A 7,775-nucleotide genomic window follows, 5' to 3' on the forward strand; every position below is an offset into this window, starting at 1 on the left:
CACACACACACACACACACACACACACACACACACACACACACACACACACACACTGATACACATACACACGACTCTTGGTGCAGTTGGTAGAGTTCCTGGCTGCCATTACGGCTGTCCGGGTTCGAATCCCACCCAGGGCTGAAATAATTTCAGTATCGCTTCGCTGCGGGTTGTTACTCCAAACTCTCGTGGGCGGAGAGTTTTAGGTGTGTGTGACGTGTAAGGTCACAGCATTACCCATAGATCGGTCATATACGAGTTCTGAGCTCTCTTCCGGGAGGGAAATAGCTGTCGATCACGAGTCCAACACGTGATCCAAAGACCATGGTGAATCACACACACACACACACACACACAGTGGGTTCTAAGACAAATGCTCACGCGACATATGTTCACAAGACAAATGCTCGCACGACATATGTTCACAAGACAAATGCTCGCACGACATATGTTCACAAGACAAATATTCACAGGACATATATTCAAAAGACAAATGCTCACAGGACATATGTTCAAGATAAATACTCACAGGACATATGTTCAAAATAAATACTCACAGGACATATATTCACAAGACAAATGCTCATAGGACATATGTTCACAAGAGAAATGCTTACAGAACATATGTTCACAAGACAAGTGCTCACAGGACATATGCTCAAACCCTTATTGAAAAAGGACAAATGCTCACAAATGTTTGCGATTTACTTTAGTATGCGATCTACACTTTATACGTAGACCACGACGTCGACCACGGAAATCGCATACCAAAGTATATTGTATTCATATAATTTGTTCTTCATTCCCAATATTTATTTTTATGCATTAAATCTATAATCATTTCCTGGTTAGCAATGGCAACGTGGAAAGGAAGCGAGGTTTGCATTACTGTGTGTATACTGTACACGCATACAGTTCATTCCCGTGCCAGCGGGTAGTCTATCGTAGCTAGTCCACTATTCCACATTCTTTCTCCGACTGAAGCAAGTCTCTAGTGATCCGCTCACCTGTTATACAGATGTAATAAAAATAAAATAAATAAATAAAATAGAATAAAAATCAGTTCGCCACTATATCTAGCCTGCCAACGCTCCCTTCCATGATTTTACCTGCTTAGCAGCTATTCGATCGATTCACCGATGAAATTAATTAAATTTGTTACAAGCTTGCTGTACCTTACTTTTAATAATAAATATATATTCTTTTTTGGCTACCTCCCGTGTAAGGGGGAAGAAAGCCTATGGTATATGCATATGTGTGTATATCCTTCTAATCTATTTTCTAATATAGATACATACAAAATGGTAATTATCTTATTAAGTAAATGTATGCATATGTAGAATGTTTTATTTGAGCCTTAATAAATAAATGAAACATGTAGATTGCATGCCAAAGTAGCATCCATTTCTAAAATGAATAATTGCACAGGAACGAATATTGAGAATGAAGATGAAAATCGTATGCAGATCGCATAATTTGGTATGACATCTACGTATAACTTTTATTTTTTGTAAATCACAATATAAAGGGTATATTGCATATAAAAGCAGTTTTTTAACACGTAGATCGCCAACATATGCCGCTTTTTCCATTAAGGTAATGAGCATATGTCGTGTGAGCATATGTCTGTTCATCCAGACATAAGCACCTACTAATTAGAGGGCTTTTCAATAACCTGTTTTTTTTTTCTCCCTGTGTATTTTCAATGTGGGTTTTTCCGTCGGTGAGTTCACAATGTGGGTTTCTTTTCCGCAGTTTTTTCCGAACTCCCAATTATCCATCCTAGTCATTTAGTCACCCAATAACATTTTACCAGTTTTGATAAAAAAAAATACATAAGATTATATCATAAATAATATTACTTTTTTTAAATTAAAACATGTTAAATATTATTACTAATCTATTTTATTTTTACATATAAGATATTTCAATCATATCGCTATAATGAATATCTAATCAACATAAATTTTCCGCCGTTTTTTTCCGAACTCCTAATCACCCAACCTGGTCATTTAGTCACCCAATAAAATTTTACCAGTTTTGATAAAAAATACATATTTAAGATTATATCATAAATAATATTACTTTTTTGTTTTAATTAAAACATGTTAAATATTATTACAAATTTATTTTATTTTTACATATAAGATATTTGAATCATATCTCCTGTCGGCATGCTCCGCCTTTGTAATCCTTTGTAATATATATATATATATATATATATATATATATATATATATATATATATATATATAATATATATATATATATATATATATATTCGTAAATAGCTGGAGTCCAGGAACCATTTTTGGAAGAAAGTATACGCTGGACTCGTCGTTTGCCAATTTATTCCGACGTTTCGAACCCTGTATGCTAAGGTGGTCTTATAACTCATGCTGAGGTAAGTTTTATAGATTCGTTTCAGCCATTTATGAAATTATTTCAGCCCTTCTACTCGAAATTCAATCTCAAATCGACATAATGGTAAAGTCCGTTAAAGATGCTGTAATGATTATAATTTATCTTATATTATTTGTTTTTGTTTTGTTATCATTTGTCTGTCTGGTTTTCATTTATTATTAGTTATAGGTCAAATTATTATTATTTACTACTTACCTGTTTGTTTATTATTTAACTTTACCTATGCATTTATTTATGTATTTTATTTGTTATTTACATTATCATAGTTTTTATTTATTATTTTATTATTAATATGATTTTTTTTCGCATCCGACCTAGATATGGATCAAAAGGTCTCCTGTCGGCATGCTCCGCCTTTGTAATCCTTTGATACACTGAGAGTTATTGGCTACTGTGTTCGATTAAAGTAAGAACGACTGGATGAAACAGCACGGTCTTATAGCGAGGTAAAAGTGACTGAATGGTACTCGTATTATGTGCCGAAGTGTCCAATTATTGAATATGTAATATGTTTTTCATAGTTTAATACTGTATGTGTATTTGTGTACTGTATGAACAAACTAAAAATGGTTTCTAAAAATGTTGTTCTTGTTGAAGTGGGGTTTTGTCTGGGCATGTCCTTTTCTGAGTGGTATTTTGTCCAGTGTTACATTGTTCGGTTAGGTTGAGGAACAGAGTGTGTTTAGGGAAGATAGAGAATGCATGGATATTTTTTTTTTGTAATAATGCAGATTTACGATAATATATATCAACCACAATGCACTTTAATTCTAAGCCATATAGGCACATGCAGAAATTGTAACGTGGTACGCCCGAGGACTCGAACCTATGCGGCGAGAACGTTACCAGTGGCGAGTGACTTAGACCAATACACCATCATTCTCAATATTCGTTCCTGTGCAATAAATTTATTAACATTTCCTGTTGGTATCCGCGCATGTCGCCAACACTGGCAACGCGGAAAAGTTATATATACTGTATATATTCATTTCAGAAAATAATTACGAAATTGGTGCTACTTTGGCATGCGATCAACTTGCTTCATTTATTAATTCTAGCTCAAATAAAACATTCTACATATATGCATATATTTACTTAATAAAAATAATTACCATTTATATATGCATTTGTCGTAGAACCAACTAAATAATCAAGGTGGCCATTTGCCTAAATGATTTCCGTGGTCAAAATGACCATCTGACTAGAATATGACTAACTGACCGGACATCGAGAAATCTGTGCTGATATCACGTCTTAATTGTGAATATGTGTCATGCTTTTTTTACATTAAGTGGGATTGTAATGCTAGTTTTAATGTAATTGTGAGTCATGTCATATATTGTTGAAGGATTGCAAAGGACCTTTTGGTCCATAGCGAGGTCGGCTGCGAAAAGATTAGAATAATGATAAATAAACAGAAAAAATATAATAGCATAAATTATGATAAACAAAATAAATGAATGCATAGGTATATTTAAATAATAAACAAACAGGAAAATAGTACATAATAGATTAAAAACAAGCAAATAATAGTAAAAAGCAGACAAATAATATCAAATAAATGGCAGGCATTCCAGCATCTTACTTAAGTGTTTATCTAAACGAAGGTCAGGTGTTGATCTAAACGTGTTTAGGTGTTATGATTTCTTTATTCATATTTACGGGTGTAGGACATTTAGACCCCGGACGTATGCGTCGTGCCTCTCAGTTCTATAGATAATTTCTCAACTGGTTGAATGTTAATGAATTACAGAGATTAACCTTGACGTCATTACTTCCACCATAAATTTAGGCAATACATTTTTCCTGATGAATACGAACCTGAAGAAAATAATTATGTTAGGAAAATTGAATATAAGATTAATGGTATTTGATAATTATTTTCAATAGATTATAATTGAAAGAGGCCATCTCCCCTTTGATTAATGACTGCCAATATTTTATATCATTCGTTTATTTGTTTATTATTTGTCTGTTTATTTATTATTATTTTTATTTCCATTTATTATCATTTATTTGTCAGTTTATTATTATTTACTATTTACCTGTTTGTTTATTATTTAACTATACCTATGTATTATTTGTTTTATTTATTATTATTTATACTATTATGATTTTTATTTTATTTTATCTATTTTTTTTTTCATTTATATGTTTTTTTCGCATCCGACGTAGTTATGGACCAAAAGGTCTCCTGTCGGCATGCTCCGCCTTTGTAATCCTTTGTTCATCATTTGTTTGATTCTCATTTATCATCTGTTATATGTGAATTTATTATTATTTACTATTTACCTGTTTGTTTATTATTTAACTATACCTATGCATTTATTTATGTATTTTATTCATTATTTACATTTAACTAATTTAACATCCCAATAAAGGACAACATATATATCCTTTCATCATGCATGTGCATGTTAAGTATAAGTTGACGGAGAAAGTATATTACTTTTGTTTGTGTATCTTATGTATGTTATGTATTTTATTAATTATTTACATTTAACTAATTTAACATCCCAATAAAGGACAACATATATATCCTTTCATCATGCATGTGCATGTTAAGTATAAGTTGACGGAGAAAGTAGATTACTTTTGTTTCTAAGAAGCCTAATACTATTACAATTTCCCTGTACAACATATATGGGTGACCTCGCCTAGAGCCTCTAAATCAACCCTCAGACTAACTATAAATAAGGCAGATCACTTACAAAGACCAGTCAGCTGCCCACGAGTCTAGGAGAGCATATACGGGTGACCTCACCTAAAGACAGCGAATCAACCCGCGGGCTAAACACTTACCGAAACCAGTCAACGAGACCTAGAACATGGCAGAGACTAGAAGTCGTGAAGTTCGTAAATTCCCTGATAATGATCAAAGAGACGACCCTTGTTGCTCTGACGAGTCCCCTTACTTAAGACAAGCCCGAATGCATCCTGTGGTCCAGCTGTTGCACAAAGGGAAATTTGGACGTGTGTATCGTTTGGCGGACGTCAGGTTCGGCGCTCACTACGCCTACAAGTTATCCGTACCTAAATCCGAGGAGGATCATCTTGAGATCCACTTCGAGCTTCGTGCTCTGGCTGTCCTCCATGGCCACCCGAACATTGTGCCTTTGTTGGATTTCCAGCTGTGTCCCCTTACGCGACAGGCTGGGTTCACCTTCGAGATGTGGGGCCACAGTCTTGAAAAGGTCTTGGAAGATGCCGTTCGGCATACCGTCTTCATCCCTATTCAACGTATCAGCAGGATTGTGTCGCAGCTCCTTCGGGGTTTGGGCTTCATCCACTCCAAAGGCGTAGTGCACTTTGACATCAAGCCGGGGAACTTGCTCGTAACTTCAGGCGGTCGTCTGAGGATTTGCGGTTTCGGTGCGAGCCGTTTCATGGGCCGAGGACCAGTCAGTCTACCTGAGGTCACGCCGGGCTTTGGAGCTCCGGAATGCTATCTTGGTTACGCGTCAAAGGGCCGCAAGGCTGACATGTGGTCGACGGGAGCTGTTTTTCATTACTTGATGACGTTTCGTTGTGTCGAAATAGATTCAAAAGACAATGATATTCTGGCCGCCTTGGCCAAGTCCGGAGGCGTTGTGAATGGGCTCCCGAATCCAGGCCCTCATCTGCAAGAGTTGGTCGAACTTGGGGTGCCATCTTCTGCAAAGGAACTTGCAAACCTTCTTTTGCATTATGACCCGAAGAAGAGGCCAAGTGTTACTGGAGCACTCCAGCATGAGTATTTTCAACCGAAGTAATGACAAATTTTGTTGTTGTCTTTTTTGATTGACAGTAGTATGTAAAACTGTCAAATTTCCTCGCTCATGCAAGGGTGCCTCTTAACTTTCCATTCGATTGGCAGCTGAGTATGCTAGTTTCAGCCACAGTGCCATTGCATGCCTTGTTTGTACGTCACAAGAAAACCCATATGTCTATTTATTCACAATACATTTAGATTTGTACCGCTGTTTTTAATTCCACCTTCACCTTTGATAGATATCGAGTCCAACCAGCTCGCCTTGTATATTGATATAATATGTGTCATGTGTCGAATTACACGTGATGTTTCAACAACACAATTTTTTGGACGCTCAAACTGAAAACTAACTGTTCTAGTTAGTTAATTTCCTTCTCAGCTGACAACTCATCAGGAGTTCAGCGCACGGCCAACACAAGCCATAATATTTAATTTAATAACTAATGATAGCGTCTTCGTCACTGCAACGATGAATTTGTCAGGTTTCTCTCCCCTATATTCCCTCGAAGTTTGTACAGGTTCGTTCGCCACTCGCAGGTATTCTCACGTTTGATTGCAGGCTGCGGCTGGCCCACAGCTGCACTTAAGCTCTACAGTAGCTCCAGGGTGATGTGTCTCTTCCGCCTCCTCAAACTCCCAACCACCATTCACGCTGTCGGAGAACGATGGCCAAGCAGTAAACAGCCTAACATGACTTAATATCTGCGCGTATGAGTGAATTCTGCAGGTCCTCAAAAATGTGAAGGAGCCTCCTCTCCTTCAAGGTTTTTCAAAACAGGAAATGAAAGGCGAGATGCCAAGATTATCAGATGGTCAGCCGCTGGAGACTGAATATCGAGGGCGCAATGTTGGTGATTGGGCTCTGGTGACAGTCAGTTGTGATGCTACTGATAGCACGAATTGATTGTCTTACTTCTGATTAGGAAATTATCTGATCTCTTTTTCATAAGGCGGTTTCGGTTGAAGCCGTGTTATTGATTGCACACAGAATTGACATAATCACAAAGGAGTGAATGAGAATACCGGACAGCAATGGTATAATTGTAATATTTACATTGGTTACAGAAGATGGTCTTCACCGAGGTTGCAGTTTTTCATCACAATTTAAAGGTTCGAGGTATCTGTTGGATAGATACCGTGTTTGCTTATTTGGGTGATCATTAATTTATTTTATTATTTGTTACTTTGCACCAGATCTCTTGAGATCTGGGCGGCCGTCGGTATGATAATATAACCTAACATGCGACCCGTGGTCCCGATATCAGTATTTGCTTTATTGGTGCATTGATACTGATGGGATGAAAAGGTGGTGTCACTCTGTGGACATCTATCGGATGTGAGGACACGGTGGAAATGCCGTCTGCAGTTGTCGCAGCGTACGTACGTCGGATATAAGGACGAGGAGTCTTATAATGCCACTCAGTGAGTAAAGCCAATTAAATATGTATATATTTGTTAAAAAATTCGAGGATGATTATGGTTATGGTTGTGATACAATGATCTTATGAAAATACTAATGCCATTTAGGATTCAGTAACCTTTGCCATGAACTGCAAGCACTGTGTTATCTTTTTTCGGCATGTGTGGACAGATGCCAC

Source organism: Oratosquilla oratoria, chromosome 5 (assembly GCF_046742065.1).
Source record: "Oratosquilla oratoria isolate Oo_2021 chromosome 5, ASM4674206v1, whole genome shotgun sequence".
Classification (NCBI taxonomy): Eukaryota; Metazoa; Arthropoda; class Malacostraca; order Stomatopoda; family Squillidae; genus Oratosquilla; species Oratosquilla oratoria.